Here is a 21,316-nt window from a genome sequence, read left to right as displayed (position 1 = left end):
AGTATGCTACCAAGGTCTCCATCCATGGTTCCTCTCCCTTGGGGTGCTTTTTAGATGGTTTGCTGGGCTCCACCTCACAGGTTCTGATTTAGTAGGCCTGGGACTGAGAATCTGCTTTTCTAACAAGTCACTGGGTGCTGTGGAAGCTGCCGCTCTGGGGACCATACTTTGAGGTAACATCTTTGCATTATAATTGCCTGGGGAGCTTTCCTTCCAAAATGTCATTATGAAAACTTTTAAACCAACAGAAAAGTTAAAGTATAAAATGAATATCCACATACATCTACCTCCTAGGTTTTATAATTATTTTATTATAATTGCTTTCTCACATAATTATACACATGTCCATTCATCAGTCCATCCTATTTTTTAAAGGCTTAATTTTTTTAGAGTAGTTTAGGTTTGTAGATAGATTAAAAATAAGGTACAGAGCCCTGGCTGGTGTGGCTGAGTAGATTGAGTGCAGACCTGTGAATTGAAAGATCGCTGGTTCGATTCCCAGCTCAGGGCACATACCTGGGTTATGGGCCAGGTCCCCACTTAGGGGTGTGTGAGAGGCAACCATTTGATGTATCTCTCGTACATTGATGTTTCTCTCCTTCTCTTTTTTCCTCCCTTCCTGTCTCTCTAAAAATAAATAAATAAATTCTTTAAAAAATTAAAGTAAGTTACAGAAAATTTCACATATAACCACCGCCCACCCCCCTCCCATGCATAGCCTCACTTATTATCAACATCCTTAACTAGAGTGGTACTTTTGTTATAACTGATGGAAAAAACTACATTGACACATCATCACTACCCAAAGTCCACAGTTTACATTAGGGTTCACTCTTTGCATTTGCTGTGGATTTGGACAAATGTACAATGACATGTATCCACTATTATAATATCATACAGAGTAGTTTCACTGCCCTGAAAATCCTCTGTGCTCCACCTGTTCATCCCTCCATTCCCCTTCCTCCCCTGACTACCAAATTTCATCATTGGAATCATACAGTACAGATATCCTTAGAGATAATGTGGGTGCAGTTCCAGAACACCACAGTAAAGTGAATCACAGGAATTATTTGGTTTCCCAGTGAATATAAAAGTTGTCTTTACACTATCCTGTAATTTGTAAGCGTGCATAATATTGTATCTATAGAAACAATGAACATGCCTTAATTAAAAATACTTTATTGTTAAGAAATGCTGTCACCCAAGCCTTCAGTGAATTGCAGTTTCTTTCCTGGTGGATGATCTTGACTTCAATTTGTAAAAAATGCAGTATCTACAAAGTACAATAAAACAAGATTACCTGTGTGTACCTATTTTTAAAGGCTTTTCAAAATAAGTTGCTGAAATTAGTACCTTTTACCCTGAAACATTTCAGCCTATGTATCCTTAAATGGGTGCAGTGTTTATTTACAGGTTTGTTTGTGTTTTTTTCAAGCAAAAATGAACATGTAATGAAATGCACAAGTCTTAATGAATTTTGAGTTTGTAGAAGATATCACAAACTCTGCTTTAACCCAAAACCCTCTATCAAAGTACAGAACATCACCATCACACCTGGGACATTTAAAAAAATTCAGCCTTTTCTGGAGTTGCATTGACTGACTAATCTGGGATGAGGCCCAGGCTTAATGTTTTAATACCAAATCCAGCAGTTAATATTAATCAGCCATGTTTGGAGACCACTGCTCTAGATATTTCTATTTTTTGTAGTATGTGAAATAAACTGATTTATATTTGGAAGTCTGGCAAAATTAAGAAATAAATCAGTTTGTGACATGAAGAAAACTTGAGCATTACACAAATGTTCAGGAATTCACGAAGAAGCAACAGATAAAAGCAGAAGTACATAACTCAAAGAGTTACGTCTTGGAAAATAATTTGTTGATTGTGAGTTTGTGTCCCTTTTCCCCTATTCTTTTTTTCTTCAGGATCTTCTTTGAAAAAGTCTGCTTGACATTGTGGAAGACATTGTATTCAGAAAAAATAACTTCTATTTAGTATTAGGTTTACAATCTCTTTTCCTCAATTTTTATCTGTTTTTCATAAAATGACAGAGGAGGACTGTGTTTCTCCTTCTGTGGGGTGTAGTTCATTGGTGGGAATAGAGCCAGTGTTGCTGCTCAAGACTGCCATCTTTTTTTTAACCAAGTAGAATATAGAGTGTATCACATACGCCCAAGGTGAGTATTTTGTGGAAGTTTTAGAAACCCTTATTTTGATTAAAATGTGTGTTATGTGTGCATTGGGTGGTGGTTTTAAATGTATTTTTAGTTACAGGTTGCAGTCAAGATAGTTTGAAAGCCAATGAACTGGGAGATGCCACTTTTTTTTTTTAACAAAAGTGAGGAATTTTTAAATAAACATTAAATTGTATAGACATTTCTTTTCAAGTGAAATCCAGCCACATTGTCCATTGTTCTCTGCACTGTGATTCTCATCCTGTTCTATTCTGCTTTGGTCTAGGGCTTCATCTGTGACCATACCTATCAGGACAGTTCCTTTCACCTTTGTTTAGCTGCTCTTCACCCCACTGAAGACCCAGTGCTGCCTTCAATAGCGTGTCCCTGCCATGAAATCCTGTCACACCTCCTATGTCCTGCTGCCTTACATTCTTTTGGTACTCAAAATGTTCCCCAGCGTGAGGGTTATCTTGATCAGTGTTAAAGGCATTTCCTGTAGCCCCAGCACAGCCTTACATGGCATGTAGAAGACAACTGACTGGGACCTGCCCTTACTCCTCCTCCCACAGCTTCATGGGTCTTTGTGGGTGTACCTGCAGGAGACAGCAGTCTTCTCAGGGAGCCTGGGAGTGGAGTGGGACCAGGGACTCATCTTTATAATGTGTTTGTGGACCAAGATCAGAAAAAGGAAAGGCTTATTTGGTTTAGTCTCTGCTTTCTTAATGTACTTTATATCTAAAACTTTTTTTCATATTTTTGCCTTATCATTTGGAATGTCTGCATGGCATTTTGTAGATTTCACTCATTGTGATATCAGAGAACAGTTTGGTAAGTGGTTTGTTTGGGGATTATATTCATAGTTTACTTTTTCTGTTTTCCTCTGATTGTGAGAACTTTTGTTATGATACAGTTTTGAGTGTGGGGTAAAGGGGAGTGTAAACTTGGCTAGTAGGCCATCTCTTCCTGACTGAAGAGCCCACCCTTCTTGTTCCATTTCCCCCTTTTTGATGGCAGTGGGGACGGTTTTTCAGACTGTGTGTTGGTTATAGCAAAGAAGAGAAGTTAAAACTTAAGGCAGGTTGGTACCACTGCAGAGAAGCCCTTGTTTAAGAAGGTTAGGTGGAGAAAGGAGCTGGTCTGCTGGCTCATGCATTCCCTGTTGTCCCTGGGGGTCACTCTTATGTATCACGGACAGCAGATCACTGCCTCCAGGGTTTTGGTGGGATGCATGTCCATGAGCACTGGGCCATGTCTCTGAGGGCTTGTTCCAGTAGAACAAATTGAAATGGTTTTAGTGTGATCAAAGGTACTTTTTTTTTCCTTAAGGATACCATAACTTTTTAAAGTTTAATTCATATTGAATGACTTTACTTCAGAAATATGTCAGAGTACATTTACATTGATTTGAATGGGACAGTATTTTAAAATTATAAAGCAAGGAGCCCAAAAATTATCTCTTTTACAAATGATATACTGTGTGGAGGCTAGAGGAAAAGGAAAGGATTTGAACATGAACCTGATGTTGTACCCTGCTCCTGTTTCTTATTCACTCAAGATTCCTTTTAAATGAAATAAGTTTTGATTCTTGTTAGTGAATTTTAGCTTTCTTCCCTTTCTCCAAAAATGACAAGGGAAATTATTAAAAGCCCCATAATCTTCTGTGGACTTACCAATAAAGTGAATTTGCCTCTTAATTTTGAATTATTTTTTTCAGAATTGGGGAGGGGAAGCTGGTTCTGCAATTTCTATGGTAACATACACAGTAAGGCCAGCATTAAAGGAAGAGGTATAGATTTGAATATAATTTGTTGTTAATTTTTAACTCAGTGGGAACTGAAAGGGGCTCAGAAAGCCCACAAAAGGTACCTGGTGTGTCACTGACTATGGTCCTAGGTCTGAAGTAAGTCACATAACTTTCCTTCATAAACTTTCCTTCATAAACTTTCCAGAACTTACTTATTTCATGTTGATTTTATTCTTTTGAGAACTGATTATTCCCCAGTAATATAATCAAAGTGGTACTGAGTGGCTTGCGACTGAAGCAGAAATGGAAGGAACCATCTCAGAAATAGAGGTTTTACCATTTTGAGATAATGGTTAAAGTTTTGCTACTCAGAAGATGGGATGTTACAAACTTCAGGGGTGTTTTTTCCTTTGTCTCTCCCTTCCCAGCCCCTGCTCAGCCACATTTTCCTCTTCTCTGGCTGTGTTGACAGAAAGGAAAGTGAGGCCTCAACTTCCTGGGTTTGTAGTGTGATTTTAGTCAGCTGTTAGTTTTCTCCCTCCTCCCCTCTCAACCACATTTACATGCTGGTGGACTTGGAAAGATGAAAGTTCGATCTTGGAGCTGTTGTCCTAATTACTATGTTTAGGATTTAGCAACCATCTTCTTGGTTGAGGGCCTCGTGTCATTTGACCTCTGAGTCACCATCACAGCATCCCAGAGAACCTTTCTGGGTGACTTTTGGTACGGTGGATTAGAACTGATGGGATGCTTGTGAAATATCCCACTCATTTAAAAGCCAGCCTTTGTGACTAGCAGGCTTCCAGGATGCCCCAGCCCTGGCCTCGGGGTCTCAGTGTTTACAGGAGCACAAAAGCTGCGGAGCCCAGACGTGGAGGTTGTACCTGACCTCCAACTGAGGAAGGAAGTTGCTGGTGATAGTCTGGAAAAGTCTGGCTTTTCAGCGGAGTGATGAAAGGAGTGTCAGGAAACCATTGTATATAAGGCTTGTACAAGACCCACAGCTTCATGGGCCCAAAGAGGTTAAACATCCTTCATGGTGTCAAGCTTAGAATTAGATCTGGGTCTTTTTGAAATCAGGTAGTGGGCACTGGTATGGCAGTTGATGCAGGAGCAGCAGCAGATGCTGTGATGTTGAGGAAGAAGAGAGGAGTCCAGGAGGTATAGGCAATTTGCCTGTCAGCCCCCTGTGGCTCTCACTTTAATATGTCAGAGGACAAAACGTACCAACAGTGCATGGGGCAGTAGGAAGAACAGGAATTTTGGAGCCAGACAGATTTAAATATTCTTATTTCCAGTTACTAGTTTGGAAACCTTGGACAAGTTATGTATTCCCACTTCGAAATTTAATTTTTCTTACCTGAAAAACACCCATCAGGCTTTTCTTTGAAAATGAAGGGTCCTGTGGGCAAATGGCTTTCTACAGCACCAGCCCATGGCAGGTGACCAGCACCTTGTGTCCTCCTCAGGGTGCACAACTCCCGGGTGCCTATGCTTTTTGGATGAGTGACTATAGAAAAAGCAGACAGATTTTCAGTCTGTTTCTGAGTCCCAGTTCTTTCACATACTGGCAGTGTGACCTTGAAAAAGTGCATCACCTCCTGGAAACTTTGTTCTGTGAACTGCAGCCATGGAACGGTAATACTGACCCACTGACCCCTGAGGGCTGGAGGACTAAAGGACAGATCTGGCATGTGATGGCAGTTAGTGAATTTAACTGAGCTTGCCCCCAAGAGTATCTGGTAAGAATTTCTTTAAAATATTCCTTCTATTATTATTGAGACTGTTGATAGAAAAGAGATGCCATGAGTTAGCAGATTCATTATCCATTATACAGGGAATCATACTATAATTTCTTTAATAATAGTGAAATTTAAAATTTTGAAATTTTGTCTGATAATCTGTACAAAAATCAATTATGGAAATACAAAGAAAACAATGACCTAGTAAAATGGTGTGTCCGCCCCCACCCCCTTTTTTTCTTTTACATTATAGCAATTGATTGTTACATGTATAAAGTTTACTGTTGTATTAAAAAAAAAACTATAAAAAAACTGCAAGGTAAATCTGAGGTGCATTATTACGTATTTCTATGATGGCTATTATGCTGATTGGTAATTCAGTACTAATATCCGGTAGTTTACCTAAAAGATTGTGATTAGCCTTATTACATAGCAAACCCAAATTTATGTATTTTTCCATTTTCTTTTTTTTTGTATCTATAATTGTTTACCAGTTCAGCCATGATTAGTTTGCCAGATGGACAGTGATTATTACTCATTCACCCATGCACACACTGGTAAACTCAAGGACCTGTGAGTTGCTCTCTGAGAACTGGCCTCCCTTCTCAAACTCTGTTGGCCTCATACACAGGGTGGGCTGCTATGACTCTGTGCGACCAGCACTTCTTACCCATCTGCCTTCCATTGTTGCTTCTCAGAGAAAGAGATTCTGGGTCTTTTCACTGGTCATGCTGTCTAAGGAACAGCATGGTCACTGCACTGTGGTCTGACTGGAGCTAAAGCCTGGGATGGTTATGGAAGACAGAAGGCCCTGAGAAAATGGACTTTGAGTTCTTCAGATGCAAGACTGTTTGAACAGAGTGTTGTAGGTGAGATGAGTTCAGCATCTGTGGACCTGGAGAAAAGGGAATGGCAGTCAGAAGGGGCTAGGCTCAGTTAGTATATGTTTTGACCAGTGTTTGTGGTCAGGGTGTTGCAAAGACAAAGAGAAGACACCAGACTAAAATTACACCATCTCCCCTCTCACTAGCCAGAACTTAACATTTCTTTGACTAGCACCAAAGCCCTTTGTTTTTTCTTTATGTAAGGCAAAAGGCTTAACATGCAAATGTAGCAAATGTACAGTGTAGTGACTGTACAGTTGCTATATAAATGAAATCCCTGTTAAGATGGCAAGGAGGGATTAGACCAGAAACCAGGAAGTTTCTAGGGCAGAAAGAGGTAGTAGAAATGGGGAGAGCAATCTCACAGGGATGAATGGGGTCATCCATGGCAAACTTCCAGACTATTATTTTTGCCAAATCTAGCCTTGTGTGTCTTTATTTCTGCACCAGACAGGTGGACATTGTCAGAGGGCAAAAGTCTTTATTTCTTTAACAGTGTGTGTGCAGAAGCCTTGTTGAACAGCCCAGTGAGGGCACCAAACTATAAACCACCTACTTTATTTTTATACTAGGGTTTTCTGCTGAGATCAAATGAAAAATCTATAGGTGGGGGTTTTACCACCCTTCCCAGAATATCCCAAATTACTCTTCTCAGTCATTTGTTGGGGTCCAGTACAAAAAGGCAAACGGGCTAGCTGGCCCACAGGAGACCCTGTGCTCCAAGCCAAGGAGTGCACATTTATCCGGAAAGTGCGAGACGAAGGGTTTGAAATGGGAGAAAGAGACAGTTTGTATTGGAAAGACCTCCAAAAGCACTGGGATGGTGGCATGGAGCACAGTTTGGTTGAAGGCAACAAGACCAGTTTGGGTGCTGTTGGAGTAGGAGTCAGAAATGAAGTAGAAACGGAGGTACAGTAGTCCCCACTTACCTATGGTCAACTTTGGCCTAAAAAATACTAAATGGCAAATTCCAGAAATAAACAATACATGAGTTTTAAATGTTGGCACTGTTCTGAGTAGTGTGATGAAATCCCACACCCTCCCACTCTGTTCTACCCAGGACAAGAATCACCCTTTGTCTAGCATGTCCACACTGTATACATTACCTGCCCTTAGTCACTTAGTAGTCATCTTGGTTATTAGATCAGCTGTCTAGTATCTCAGGGCTTGTGTTCATGACACCCCATTTTAGTAAATAATGGCTCTAAAGCTCAAGAGTAGTGATGCTACTGGCAATTTGGATATGCCAAAGAGAAGCCATAAATCGCTTCCTTGAGGGAAAAGATAAAAGTTCTCAATAAGAAAAAAAAATCATATGCTGAAGTTGCTAAGATCTACAGTAAGATTAGTGAACAAGGAAAAAGAAATTTATGCTAGTTTTGTTGTCACACCTCAAACTGCAAAGATTATAGCTCAGTGTGTGGTGTAAGTGCTTAGTTAAATGATGGAAAAGCATTAAATTTGTGGGTGGAAAACATGAACAGAAAATGTGTTATACCAGAAAGCATCATATATAAGGACTTCTTCAGTAAGAGATCCCCTGAGAAGAGTGACCACATTCACATAACTTATCACAGTAGTTTACCCTTAGGTTAGGGGCATTGACCCTCCCCCAACCCCCACACAGGCAAAATTCTTCATGTAACTTTTGACTCCCCCAAAACTTAACTCTAGTTATCTCTCAGTATGCCTTGGGGAGTGCTTCCAGGCACCTTCTCTCCCTGTGTGGAATACCAAAATCCTTGGATGCTCCAGTCCAAGTGGTTTACAACAGTGCATACACTCAGTCTTCCACAGCCACAGATTCCCAGCCATGGACTGAAAATACTGTTTTCGATCTGTGGTTGGTTGAATCTGTGGATGTGAAACTTGCAGATCACAGAAGGCCAACTGTACTCATGTATTTGTCAGAGACATCCATGTATGAATGGACCCATGTGGTTTGGACCATGATGTTCAAGGATCGACTGTATATCATTATTATTGTTTCATTGTGTTATTAGTTATTGTTAATCTCTTACTGTACTTAATTTATAAATTAAAATTTATCCCAAGTATGTATGTGCAGGGAAAAATGTATTATATATAGGGTTTGGTGCTAATCCTCAGTTTCAGGCATCCACTGGGTTTTTGGAACGGATCTCCTATGGATAAGGGGACACTACTTTAGCGAGAAGTGTATAAACTTGAGAGTTGTATGAATATGATGGGTGAATTCTGGGTGACAGGTCATTGTAATAGTGACACTGAAATCTCAGGACAGCTTTGAATGGTTGCTGAATTGCTGTCAGGATGAGTGATACTTTCTCTGCAGGGGAGAAATCCACTTTTCCAACCTTCTTTTTACTAATGGTATTCTCTGTTACACTCCCCAGAAGTTTATTTACAGGTGTTTTATTCCATTAAAACAAGTTGATATGAAATACTTTCAAAGCTGAAAATTCTAGAGCTGCTTCTGCTGAGGTTAGCATTCCTTCAAAATTGTTTTCACACAGCTCCCGACAGAGCCTTCATCCTAACTGGCCTCTCTGCATCTGATCTGTTCCCTACAGTTTAGCTTATAGGAATCTGTTCTAAACAACTCGATCAGTGCTACCCTTCTTCAGTAGTTATCCAGTGCCCATAGGATGAAGGCCAAACTCTTTAATATAAGCCTGGCTCGTCCAGCCCCTGTCTTGGTCCATCTTCATACTGCCATTGCACTGGCCATTTGCTTGCCTCTGCTTCTTGTCTTGTTCTTGCGTGTCAGGCACAGAAGACTTTTCCAGTCTTTCCCTGATGTCCCCTGCTGGATCCTGGTCACAAATATAGGCACTCTGAGCACTGTCTCTTGCTGTTATAGCATGTGGCACAGTTGCATTTTTACAATTATCTGTATAATCTTGGATTAGTGCTGGAGAAGGATGTCCACTGCCTGTTCCCTTGCTTATCATTATACCTGATACATAACTGGTCTTTATGTGTTTTAAATTTAGCTCTAGTGCATTGTAAAAACTTGTTCTGTTGCTCACCCTCAATTATTCAGAGAAGTTACATTCAATATTTTTTCTGACAGTCCTACACAAGATAAACTCCTTTGCAGTGTGTTCCCTGTGCCCTATTCTAACTTGGTGACACTCTTCACATTTTGCTGTAGTGATTGTTGATCTCTGCTATTCTGATGTTGCTCTGTGAGACCTGCAGAGCCTGTGCTCACAACACTTACTGGACTTGGACTTGGCGCATGGTGGGTGTGCACTTACTAAAGAGAATGAACACTTTGACTGAAAGAACACTTTGGAAAGATAGTTAATTAAAATAAACACAATGAAAGCTTAGTATCAAAGAAATTAATCCTTCTCTGCCTCTCTTCTTTTCTCTCTCTCCCTTCCACATTTCCTTCCTTTCTCTCTTTGACAACTCATTTTTACTGTTGAGGCCGGTGTGAGGTGCTCACAGTGTTATCATGAGCTGTCCACACACAGGAATACGGGCTATTGTGCAATTTGGAGTTTTGATTATGAAAACTTAGTCACTATGACAAATCCATGAAACACAGATGCTAAAGCTTCTGATAAAGTATAATCTTGTGAAATTATTTGTCACCTGGAAGAGCTGCCATTTTGACCTCTAGTGCATTTTCTTTCAGTTGGGGTGGGTGTGTGTTTGTGGGTCAGACATTGTGAGTGGGGTATGGTTTCTGGGAGATGCGAAAATTGGACCAGAGCTGTTGATTAACTACAGCAGTAATATAAGCTGCTCCCTCTCTCTCAATTTGGGTAATGAGGGCTGTGCCCTCTTTTTAATTATTGGATTAAATTGCATTGGTTACATGGGTTCAGATTTAGAAGTATGCATTATTCCTCCGAATTAATTAAGTCACTTAGGCCTTACCTAATGTGAGTTTTTGTCCCTATTACTAATTGTCTCTTTGATGGGTCTGAGTATGAGGTTGGGAAATGTCCATTAGTGATAACTGGAAAACAGACAGGTTTAGAGTAGTCTGGAGGTAGGGCTGCTTAGTGTTTTATTCAACATGCTGATGAATGTACACTTTAAAGATTGTGGGTGTTACTTTTCCTTTCTCTGCCACTCCTTTTGACTTGCTCAAGGTCCAGAGCCTATGTCTGGAATAGGTGACTCAGGTGAAATTAAGTTTGAAAAGGAAAAAAGCTGTCATTTTCTGGTTATTCACTATGATTCAGGCTCAAATTATGCCTTTTCTCTCTACTCTCTCTTCCCTTCTTGCTCCTTCATTTTAGATTCCTGTCTCCTTTAACCTCTGTACTTTTTAAGTTTGCTAGAAATGGATGGAAACAGAAAGAAGTGGCATGAATTAATATTGGTGATCTCGTGCTCTTTGTCAGCTTTTGGAGTTATTATGAAAATCAGAGAGGTTACCTCACAGGGCAGCATTGCATAGCTAGGAGGTGTCAGGGCTGCCCCAGAACCAGGGTTTCACTCAAAGCTCACTCTGGACTGGGCTTCTACTGCCTTCTCATCACCAAGGAAGGTCAGCTTAAAAGTGACAGTGCCCCCTTTGCCTCACCCCCAAACAAAATTGGAGCGGCTCTTTTTTACTTCTCTGAAATCACTAAAATACACTGGGAAACTTCAAACACCAAAAAGTATCTACATAAACCCAGATCCTCTCTTAATCCAGTGAACAAAAGAAATGACAAGAAACTGACTTAGACTTTTAATGAACACAGTGGCCAACCCAAGGTAGAAAAAAAAGCATGGTAGGTAAAGTATATTGAGAAAGAAATTCCCTCCATCAGTACTAGGAGTGACTTACATGTCCATTAACAAAAAGAGCAGTAGGATGTCTTTTTATACAGAGCAATTGAAATCAGTTTCAGTTGAACAAAATTGATAGTTGTTGGCTTTGGGAGGTGATTCAGTGCTTGGGGCTTTGTGGAGAGAAAGAAATGGGATAATCTGCAGAATGCATTTTGGTTCAGTGATTTCTTGTCCTAGACATCTTGAACCTGTCTTATCCTCTTACCATTCTCACAGATTTGGGAGTGCCCTGTTTTTTGTTTAGCATCTAATGACCTCCCTCCCCTCTTGTCCCTTGTCCCTCTGCTTTGCTTTCTGGGTCCTCCAAGGGGGGCCATGTAGTTTAAAGGAAGTGTTTAGGAGTGAGGAGATCACTGTTTGCCTGGCCTGCCATCAAATAGGCAGAACCCTGGGGTAAAGGCTGAATTTAGGAACTCACTTTTTCAGCTCTAGATTAAGGTAATCCCGGTAGTGCCTATTTATGAGGTGGTGGTGAAGACTGTCAAAGATGAACAAAGTGGGAAAAGTCCAACGTGAACTGGACTCAACCTCAATTTGTAGGGGCAACTGGGTGTTTTAAAGGGAGAATGAGGAGTAGGGAGGGGATGAACTGGACCTCTGTAGAGTGGGGAAGTGGGTATTGATTGGGTCATGTGAACTCCATCTGGGTTTGCTCACTAGCACTAACTGAAGTTAGGCTCCTACCTCCCACAGAGACTGGGAGATAGGCTCTGTCTTCAGGCATTGGCTGGAACAGTCACACAATTACTCCTTTTGCCAGCTTGGGTTTTCTTAGGCAGGCGCTTTAACAGAGCGTATGGTCACCCTAGGGATGCAACCTTGAACTGTTATAGAAACTCTGTGTGAGTTCAAGCCTTTATAGGCCAAGTTTAAGGCCTAGTTGAGAAGAGGGCTTGGAGAAGCCTGGCTAGAGTTTGGTCAAGAGATAATCTTTGTCAGGATTAAATAAGGTCATGTTCATAAAGTGACACATATTAAGTATGATTGCTGCTGGCCATCATATTCTTTGGTAACTCTGGTAGGGCATTCGCTTATTGTCCTTTTAATCATGGTTGTCTTCCATAATTCCTGGAGACACTTAATCACTAGATTAAGAGAGGATCTGGGTTTTTTATTTTTTTAAGTGATGGTACAGGGCCTGGTAAGCAGGGTCAGAGGTGAAGCCATTCTGACAATCCCATGACAAGGTTCCACAATATCTCTGCAGCTGGCTGCTCAGATACACTGATATCCACACAGTACTGTCCTCCTTCACACAGTTGATGTTCACTAAATAGACAGACATTAAATGAGGATGGTAGTGTTTTTTAAAAATATAAAAATATCAGTAAGGGATATAGATTTCCATGTGGCATAAACTCCTGCTGTACATGAGCACAATGGGTCATCCCCTAGAACCTGTTCCCCATAGTTTTAAGTTCTCTTAGTGGGGGAAAGTACAAGTTCTTTGCCTTCTGTTTACAACTTGGATGACCCAAAAGGAAAACACATTCATGAAGGCATTTTATATATAGGATATAAATGAAAGCAGTTACCTTCTTCATTGATAAAAGCCCTAAAATATTTTTTGCTGGAATATCATTTGACTCTAAAGAGTTCTTTTCACTATATTATCTTTATAATAATTCAGTGTAGCTTAAGAAATATTAAAGCAGAAGTTAACTCCATAATAGCTGGTATACTGTGTGTTGGGTTCTTTGTGGTTATAATTTAAGTTCCCTGGAGGTTGCCAGCTACTTTCTCAGTCGGAGTACTCTATGCCTAATTGAACTAGGGCTTATTATATACACTTACTTTTCATAAACTCTGTTCACTAAAAAAGGTTAAGATAAATGTGATTCTGAAAACTTGTTTTCTTTAAATAATGGCAGATAAAATTTCCAGTTAATCTCTAACTTAAACTCCAGAAATGAATTCAGAATTCATTCAGATAGGTTAGAGTTGTTAATCAGTTCCTTGTTTGGCCATCACTATTTGAGAGGTCAACTGTTGCAGTTCTGTATTGGGGGAACAAGCCTTGGTGCCCACACAGTGGCTTCTGCCTCTTAACCTATAAATGTTAGCAGGGCAGTTACCCTTCTTCCCTCTTTTCTTACTTATGTCTGAGACTTTGGCCTTTCCTGTGCTGTAGGGAAGACCACTCATTATTTTACACCTAGGGGAAAAGGTGGAGGGACCTTAACATGTTGTTGCAGCCTGTGGGTCTGTGGACTAGAGGCCCCTGGAGGGACATTGAGTATCCTGGGAGGATGGAAAATAGCAGTGAGCCTTCAGTAGACAGTCTGCCTATGTCTTTGGCTTCGAGGGTGATTTGTATCACCTTCACTGATTTTCCCCTAACCATCATAATCTAAAACTTACTTGATTGTCTTGTGACTCTAATTCATTATATAAATTGTAGCACCACACAGTGAAGATTATTTCCTTTTTTCCAGCAGAATCAAAACTCAGAGCTGTGCTTTTTGACTTTAGTGTCTGCAGTAACTGTTCTTTTCAAGGCTGTTGTGAATACAGAAAGAAATGTAAACATTGTACTGGGAAAATAAATATTTGAAGATAGTTTTTAGTCTTGGCTTGCAATGTCAGCATAAGCAAAGCTGTTCCCTTACTCATTTTGAAAAGAACCTTATTTCTAGAGTAAGGGAAGGAAACATGTCTTTAGAAAACTTTGCTACATTTTGTGGAAGTGGAAAATTCTCTACTTAGTCTTTCTCTCCTTCTGCATAGCTAATAATACTAGCAGAGATTACTGTCAGCATTTGAATGTTTATATGCCAGACACCCTACTGAGTCTTCTGCCCTGAAAATACACCTATTAGTTGTTATTCCCAAAGCTATAGATGATGGGACTATAACCTGTAGAGGTTATTTCTCTCACCTAAAACCATAAAGAATTTTTAAAAAAGAACGATATGAGACTCAATCCAACATTGTGATGCTTGACGACTCTTAACACCATTTTATTATTAACTTCTTCATTTTATGTTTGAAAGTGTGGAGGTTGATAGATTTTTTTCTCTCCTGTGAGCATATCACAGACTGTTAATGAGGGATTCCTTGCTCATTCTCTAAATTAGATCAGAGGAGTTTTGTTTCTTTCCCTCCTCTCCCCCTTTAATTATTCAGTTTTAATTTCTTTTTTAAATTTTAATCATTGTTCAAGTACAGTTTTCTTTCTTTTACTCCTAATCCAGCCCACCCACCCAACCCTCCCCACTTCGTTCCCATTACCACCTTCCCCCTAGTTTTTGTTCATGTGTCCTTTAAATTTGTTCCTGTAAACCCTTCCCATTTCCCCTGAAATTCCCTCTTCTCTCCCCTGTGGTCACTGTCAGCCTGTCCTCTATTTCAGTGTCTTTGGTTATATTTTGCTTGTTTCTTTGTTTTGTTGTTTAAGTTCCTGTTAAAGGTGAGATCATATGGTATTTGTCTTTCACTGCCTGGCTTATTTTGCTTAGCATAATGCTTTCCAGCTCCATGCAAGCTGTTGCAAAGGGTAGGAACTCCTTCTTTCTTTCTGCTGCATAGAATTCCATTGTGTAAATGTACCATAGTTTTTTGATCCATTCATTTACTGATGGGCATCTAGGTTGCTTCCAGCACCTAGCTATTGTAAATTGTGCTGCTATGAACATTGGGTTGCATAGGTTCTTTTGGATTGGTGTTTTAGTGTTCTTAGGATATAGTCCCAGAAGTGGAATTGCTGGGTCAAAAGGCAGATCCATTTTTAGTTTTCTGAGGAAATTCCATACTGCTTTCCATAGTGGTTGGACCAGTCTGCAGTCCCACCAACAGTGCACTGGGGTACCCCTTTCTCCACAACCTCTCCAACACTTGTTGTTTGTTGCTTTGTTTATGATGGCCTTTCTGACTGGTGTGAAGAGGTATCTCATTGTGGTTTTAATTTGCATCTCTCTGGTAGCTAGCGATATTGAACATCATTTCATGTGTCTCTGGATCCTCTGTATGTCCTCCTTGGAGAAGTGTCTGTTCAAGTCCCTTTGCCCATTTTTAAATTGGGTTCCTTGTCTTCTTAGAGTGTAGTCGTGTAAGTTCTTTATATATTTTGGAGATTAAACCCTTGTCTCAGGTATCAGTCACAAATATCTTTCCCATACAGTTGGTTCTCTTTTTATTTTGATACTATTTTCTTTAGCCATGTAGGAGCTTTTAATTTTGATGAGGTCCCATTTGTTTATTCTTTCCTTTATGTCCCTTGATGTAGGGGACATGTCAGTAAAAAAGTTTCTTTGTGAAATATCTGAGATTTTCCTGCCTACGTTCTCCTCTAGGACTTTAATGGTGTCATGTTTTAAAGTCTTTTATGCACCTTGAATTTATTTTTGTATAAGGTGTAAGTTTGTGCTCAAGTTTCATTTTTTTGCATGTAGCTGTCCAGTTTCCCCAACACCATTTGTTGAAGAGGCTATTTTTACTACATTTTATGTTGCTGCCTCCTTTGTCAAATATTAATTGGCCGTAGAGACTTGGGTTTATTTCTGGGCTCTCTGTTTTGTTCCATTGGTCCATGTGCCTGTTTTTATGCCAGTACCAGGCTGTTTTGATTACAGTGGCCTTGTAGTATAGTTTAGTGTCAGGTATTGTGATCCCTCCTACTTTACTCTTCTCTCTCAAAATTGCAGCAGCTATTCAGGGTTGTTTATGATTCCATATAAATTTTTGAAGTGTTTGTTCTATGTCTGTGAAATAAGCCATTGGTACTTTAATAGGAATTGCATTGAATGTGTAAATTGGTTTGGGTAGTATGGACATTTGGATGATATTAATTCTTCCAATCCATGAACACGGTATGTGTTTCCATTTGTTTGTGTCTTCCTTGATTTCTTTCCTGAGCGTTATGTAGTTTTCTAAATACAGGTCTTTTATCCCTCTGGTTAGGATTATTCCTAGATATTTTATTTTTCTTTTTGATATTTCAAATGGGATTTTTTTTTCTTGATTTCTGCTTCTGCTGTTTCATTGTTGGTTATAGAAATGCCTTTGATTTCTGGATACTGAGTTTGTATCCCGCTGTTTTGCCAAATTCATTCATTTGGTCAAGCAGTTTTTTGGTGGAGTCTATAGGATATTCTATGTACACTATCATGTCATCTGCAAACAGTGACAGTTTTGTTTCCTCCTTTCTGATTTGGATGCCTTTTATTTCTTTTTCTTGTCTGATCGTTGTGGCGAAAACTTCCAGTACTATATTGAATAGAAGTGGTGAAATTGGACAGCCTTGTCTTGTTCCTGATCTTAGTGGAAAAGATTTTAATTTTTGCCCATTGAGTATGATGTTGGCTGTAGGTCTCTCATACATGGCCTTTATTATGTTGAGGAATGCTCCCTGTATTCCTACTTTGCCGAGTGTTTTTATCATGAATGGGTGCTGTACCTTATCAAATGCTTTTTCTGCATCTATTGATATGATCATGTGGTTTTTGTCTTTGCTTTTGTTTATGTGATGCATTACATTTACTGATTTGCGAATATTGTACCATCCTTGCATCCCTGGAATGAATCCCACTTGGTCATGGTGTATGATCTTTTTAATGTATTGTTGGATGCGGTTTGCCAGTACTTTGTGGAGGATTTTAGCGTCAATGTGCATCAGTGATATTGGTCTGAAGTTTTCTTTCTTTGTTGTGTCTTTATCTGTTTTTGGGATTAGGATGATGCTGGCTTCATAAAAAGAGTTTGGGAGTCTCCCATCTTTTTGGATTTTTTGGAATAATCTGTGAAGGATAGGGGTTAGCTCTTCCTTAAATGCTTTGTAGAATTCTCCTGTGAAACCATCTGGTCCCGGGCTTTTGTGTGTTGGGAGTTTTTTGATTACTGCTTCAATTTCTTTTTCTGTTACTGGTTTGTTCAGGCTTTCTGCTTTTTCATTGAGTTTTGGAAGAATATATTTTTCTAGAAAGTTATCCATTTCATCTAGGTTTTCAAATTTCTTGGCATGCAGTTCTTCGTAGTAATTTGTTACAATCCTTTGTATTTCTGTGGTATCTGTTGTAATCTCTCCTCTTTCATTTCTGATTGTGTTTATTTGGGTCTTCTCTCTTTTTTTCTTGATGAGTCTGCTTAAAGGCTTGTTGATTTTGTTCATCTTTTCAAAGAACCAGCTCTTGGATTCATTGATCCTTAGAATTGTGCTTTTAGTCTCTATGTTATTTAATTCTGCTCTGATCTTGGTTATTTCCTTCCTTCTGCTTGCTCTGGGCTGTCTTTGTTGTTGTTCCTTGAGTTCTTGTAGAGGTATGGTTAGGTGTTTGTTTGGAATGTTTCTAACTTTTTTAGGTGGGCCTGTATCACTATGAACTTCCCTCTCAGGACTGCTTTGGCTGTGTCGCATAAGTTTTGGGTTGTTGTGAGTTTGTTTTCATTTTTTTCCAGAAACCTTTTGGAAAAAGGTTTTCCAAACCTTTAGAAGACCTAATGATATTAGGTCTTCCCTAATATCATTCTTGACCCATTCATTGTTTAATAGCATGCTATTTAATCTCCCTGATTTTGAGTGTTTTGGATTTTTTTCCTTGGGGTTGGTTTCTAGCTTCAGTCTGTTGTGATCCGAGAAAATGCTTGGTGTAATTTCAATTTTGTTGAAATTTTTGAGGCTTGTTTTGCATCCTATCATATGGTCAGTCTTTGAAAATGTTCCGTGTACATTTGAAAGGAATGTGTATTTAGCTTTTTTGGGATGGAGGGCTCTGTATATATCAGTAAAACCCATTTCATCTAAGGTATTGTTGAATGCCACAATATGTTTGTTGATATTTTGTTTGGAAGATCTGTACATTTTTGATAGTGGGGTGTTAAAATCCCCCACTATAATTGTGTTGCTGTCCATATCTTTCTTGAAGTCCTCTAAGATTTTCTTTATGTATTTGGGTGCTCCTATGTTGGGTGCATATATATTTACAATATTTATGTCTTCTTGGTGGATTCTTCCCTTGAGTATTATGAAGTGACCTTCTGGGTCTCTCTTTATGGACCTTTTTTGGAAGTCTATTTTGTCTAATAGGAGTATTGCTACCCCAGCTTCTTTTTCCTGTCCGTTTGCTTGGAAGATTTGTTTCCAGCCCTTCACTTTCAGCCTGTGCAGGTCTTTTATTCTGAGGTGGGTCTCTTGTAGGCAGCATATGTGTGGGTCATTTTTTCTTATCCATTCAGCTATACTATGTCTTTTGATTAGAGCATTTAATCCATTTACGTTTAAGGTTATTATTGATAGGTACTTATTTATTGTCTTTTATGTATGTGTGTGTGCCCCCCCCCCCTTTCTCTCTCTCTTTTCCTTCCTTTCCTTAAAGCAGTCCCTTTAGAATCTCTTGCAGAGCTGGTTTGGTGGAGGTGTATTCTTTTAGACTTCTTTTTTCTGGGAAGGTTCTTTTTTGGCCTTCTATGTTGATTGAGAGCCTTGCTGGGTAAAGTAGCCTTGGTTGCAGACCTCTGGTTCTCATTACTTGGAATATTTCTCATTATTCTCTTCTGGCTTGGAATGTTTCCATTGAGAAGTCAGCTGTTAGCCTTATTGGGGCTCCCTTGTGTGTTACTTCCTGTTTTCTCCTTGCTGCCTTTAAGATTCTCTCTTTGTCTTGAAATTTTGCCATTTTAATTATGATGTGTCTTGAGGTGGGCCTCTTTGGGTTCCTCTTGATTGTGACTGTCTGTGTTTCCTGTATTTGTGTGACTTTTTCTCTCATCAGATTAGGGAAATTTTCCATCATTACTTATTCAAATAGGTTTTCTCTCCGTTGCTCTTCTTCTCCTTCTGGTACCCCTATTATATGGATATTATTACGTTTCATATTGTCTTGTATTTCTCTTCATCCTTCTTCATTCTTTCTGAGCCTCTTTTCCTTTTCTTGCTCTTTCTGGGTTGTGTTTTTTACTTTGTCCTGTAGCTCGCTAATCCGATCTGCTTCATCGATCCTGCTTTTCATTCCTTCTACTGTGTTCCTCAGTTCAGAAATGGCATTCTTCGTTTCCTATTGGCCCTTGTTGAGAGTTTCTATTTCCTTTTTCATGTTTATATAGTGTGCAGTGAGATCGTTGTAGCTTCCCTCTAGTTTCTGGTAGCTCATTGTGAACTCATTGAGCTTCCTGATAATCATTGTTTTGAACTCAATATCTGATAGTTGATTTGCCTCTCCTTGGTTTAGCATTTTTTCCGAGGATTCCTCTTTTCCCTTCATTTGAGGATTGTTTCTTTGTTTTCTCAGTGTATGTGCGATTCTTCTTGTTAGCCTGTGTTTCTTGAATTGATCTGTTCTGGTTCCCCGTGATTATGATGTGAACTTCTGTGGTAGAATACCTGTGAGATTCAGTGGTGCTGTCTCCCTTGTGTATCCTGGTGTTCACAACTTCCCCCTACTCTTTTTTTGTGATCAGTTGGGGGAGTAAGGCAAAATGGTTTAAGACAGCAAGATGGTATACTATGATATTTACATTAGCAGCCAGTATAGAAGAAATGGGATATCCTTTGGCTACTTACAGTGTTAACCATGATCCTCCACCCCACTAGCCACGTTTTAGAAAAGATGGAAAGAAGGTAAGACTCTTATTGGGGACGAAAGGATTGTTAGTTGAATCTAGAAAGCTGTGAGGCTGTGGGAGGTCTGATTCTGAGGTAGGGTTGGAATAAAGATTAGTAAATAGGAGTAGTGTGTAAAAGAATAGAGACAACCCCCACAGTAATACAGTTCAGGAAATTGTGAAGTGGGCTGAGATCTGGGAGGGGTGTTGTAGTATTTACAATTGTATGAACTAGGTATTATTTACAGTAATATTAAAGCAACAATCTTGTGGCAGAATCTATGAGATCTAGATAACAAGAATAAGGATTATAGAACCTTGAGAGGTGTACTAATGGAACACAGATGAAGGATAGTAAATTATCAACACACTGTGACTGAGATAACAGGGGAACCTATCAAATGACCGTATAATTAGCCAAGCAAAGACGATTATGCAGAAAGAAAAAGAATACCAAAATACTATTAAAATAAAAAATTTCAGAAAAGTGAGAAAAAGATAATACAAATTAGCAGTAAGTTGCAAGCTCAAAAAAAAGGGAAAAACAGAAGATGGAGTGCAGGAGAGATAAATTTGGAGTGGAAGGAATAATACTAGGATGAATGGAAGAGAAACATAAGGGATTGAGAGATATAAAAATAAGAAGAATTGAACAATAAAAAGTCACTTAAAACATAAGATAAAATCAATCAACAAACAACAGCCAAACAAAACAAAACAAAACAAAAAAACCTCTTGTTGGTTTCTAACTGGCCAGATCAGTTTTTTTGGTTTTGCTGGCTCCAGCAGGCTGAGGGGCGTTTGAAATGCTTATCACTCTTCCCAGTCAAATCTCAGTAAGTCTCTCAGGTACTATCCCCAGGGCCAGCAGGGCGCTCTCCCCGGAGCCACTGTGCCTTTCCTCTACAGGACCCTGGGCGCTCCAGAGCATGCTCTGCGGAGCTCACTGCTGCAGTCTCCCAGCCTCCGCCCGCCCCCGCCCCCCAGGGCTCCTGCTTTTTTTTTTTTTTTCGGTTTCAGGATGCAAGCTCTGGTGATCGCAAGGAGATGCGCCCTTCCCCCAAATTTCACCGTGGGGGCGCTACGTTTTTGGGAAGCACCTGTGACTTTTCACGGTGCAATCTCTGGGGATCGTAAAGAGGCGTGCCCATCCACCAAATTTTTCAGTTTTGGGCTCTAGGAACGCTCTAAGCACTGCGTCCCTTCCGGGTTCACAGCACGAGAGTCAGGATTCCCGAGGGGCCGTGCGTTTCCACAGTTCACTACTGCAGGCCCCAGAAACCTGAGAATGCCGGCGCCCTTTCTTTGTTCAGGGCTGCGAGGTCTGGGTTTTCCACGGATCCACGCTCCCACCAGGCTGGGGGCTTGGGCGCACGTCCAGGCCGCCCTTGGTCATGCCAGCTGGAGGCACTCACTTCTCCCAGGGCTATGGGTGGGTGCTCGCAGCCC

At 39.9% G+C, this 21,316-nt stretch overlaps 1 protein-coding gene and 1 long non-coding RNA gene across 2 annotated transcripts in view; both read left to right on the top strand.

Moving 5' to 3' along the window:
• Window positions 1-21,316, top strand: part of MAP4K4 (mitogen-activated protein kinase kinase kinase kinase 4) — a 200,225-nt gene that overhangs the window by 33,775 nt on the left and 145,134 nt on the right.
• Window positions 1-21,316, top strand: part of LOC118501172 — a 32,995-nt gene that overhangs the window by 10,231 nt on the left and 1,448 nt on the right. Inside the window, exon 2 of the long non-coding RNA XR_004903779.1 lies at window positions 7,074-7,077. This is a non-coding gene — a long non-coding RNA (uncharacterized LOC118501172). The remainder of the gene's footprint in view (window positions 1-7,073; window positions 7,078-21,316) is intronic.

This window comes from Phyllostomus discolor, chromosome 6 (genome assembly GCF_004126475.2).
Source record: "Phyllostomus discolor isolate MPI-MPIP mPhyDis1 chromosome 6, mPhyDis1.pri.v3, whole genome shotgun sequence".
Classification (NCBI taxonomy): Eukaryota; Metazoa; Chordata; class Mammalia; order Chiroptera; family Phyllostomidae; genus Phyllostomus; species Phyllostomus discolor.
Note: the sequence above shows the minus strand (reverse complement) of the source record. Positions and strands in the feature narration are given on the sequence as shown.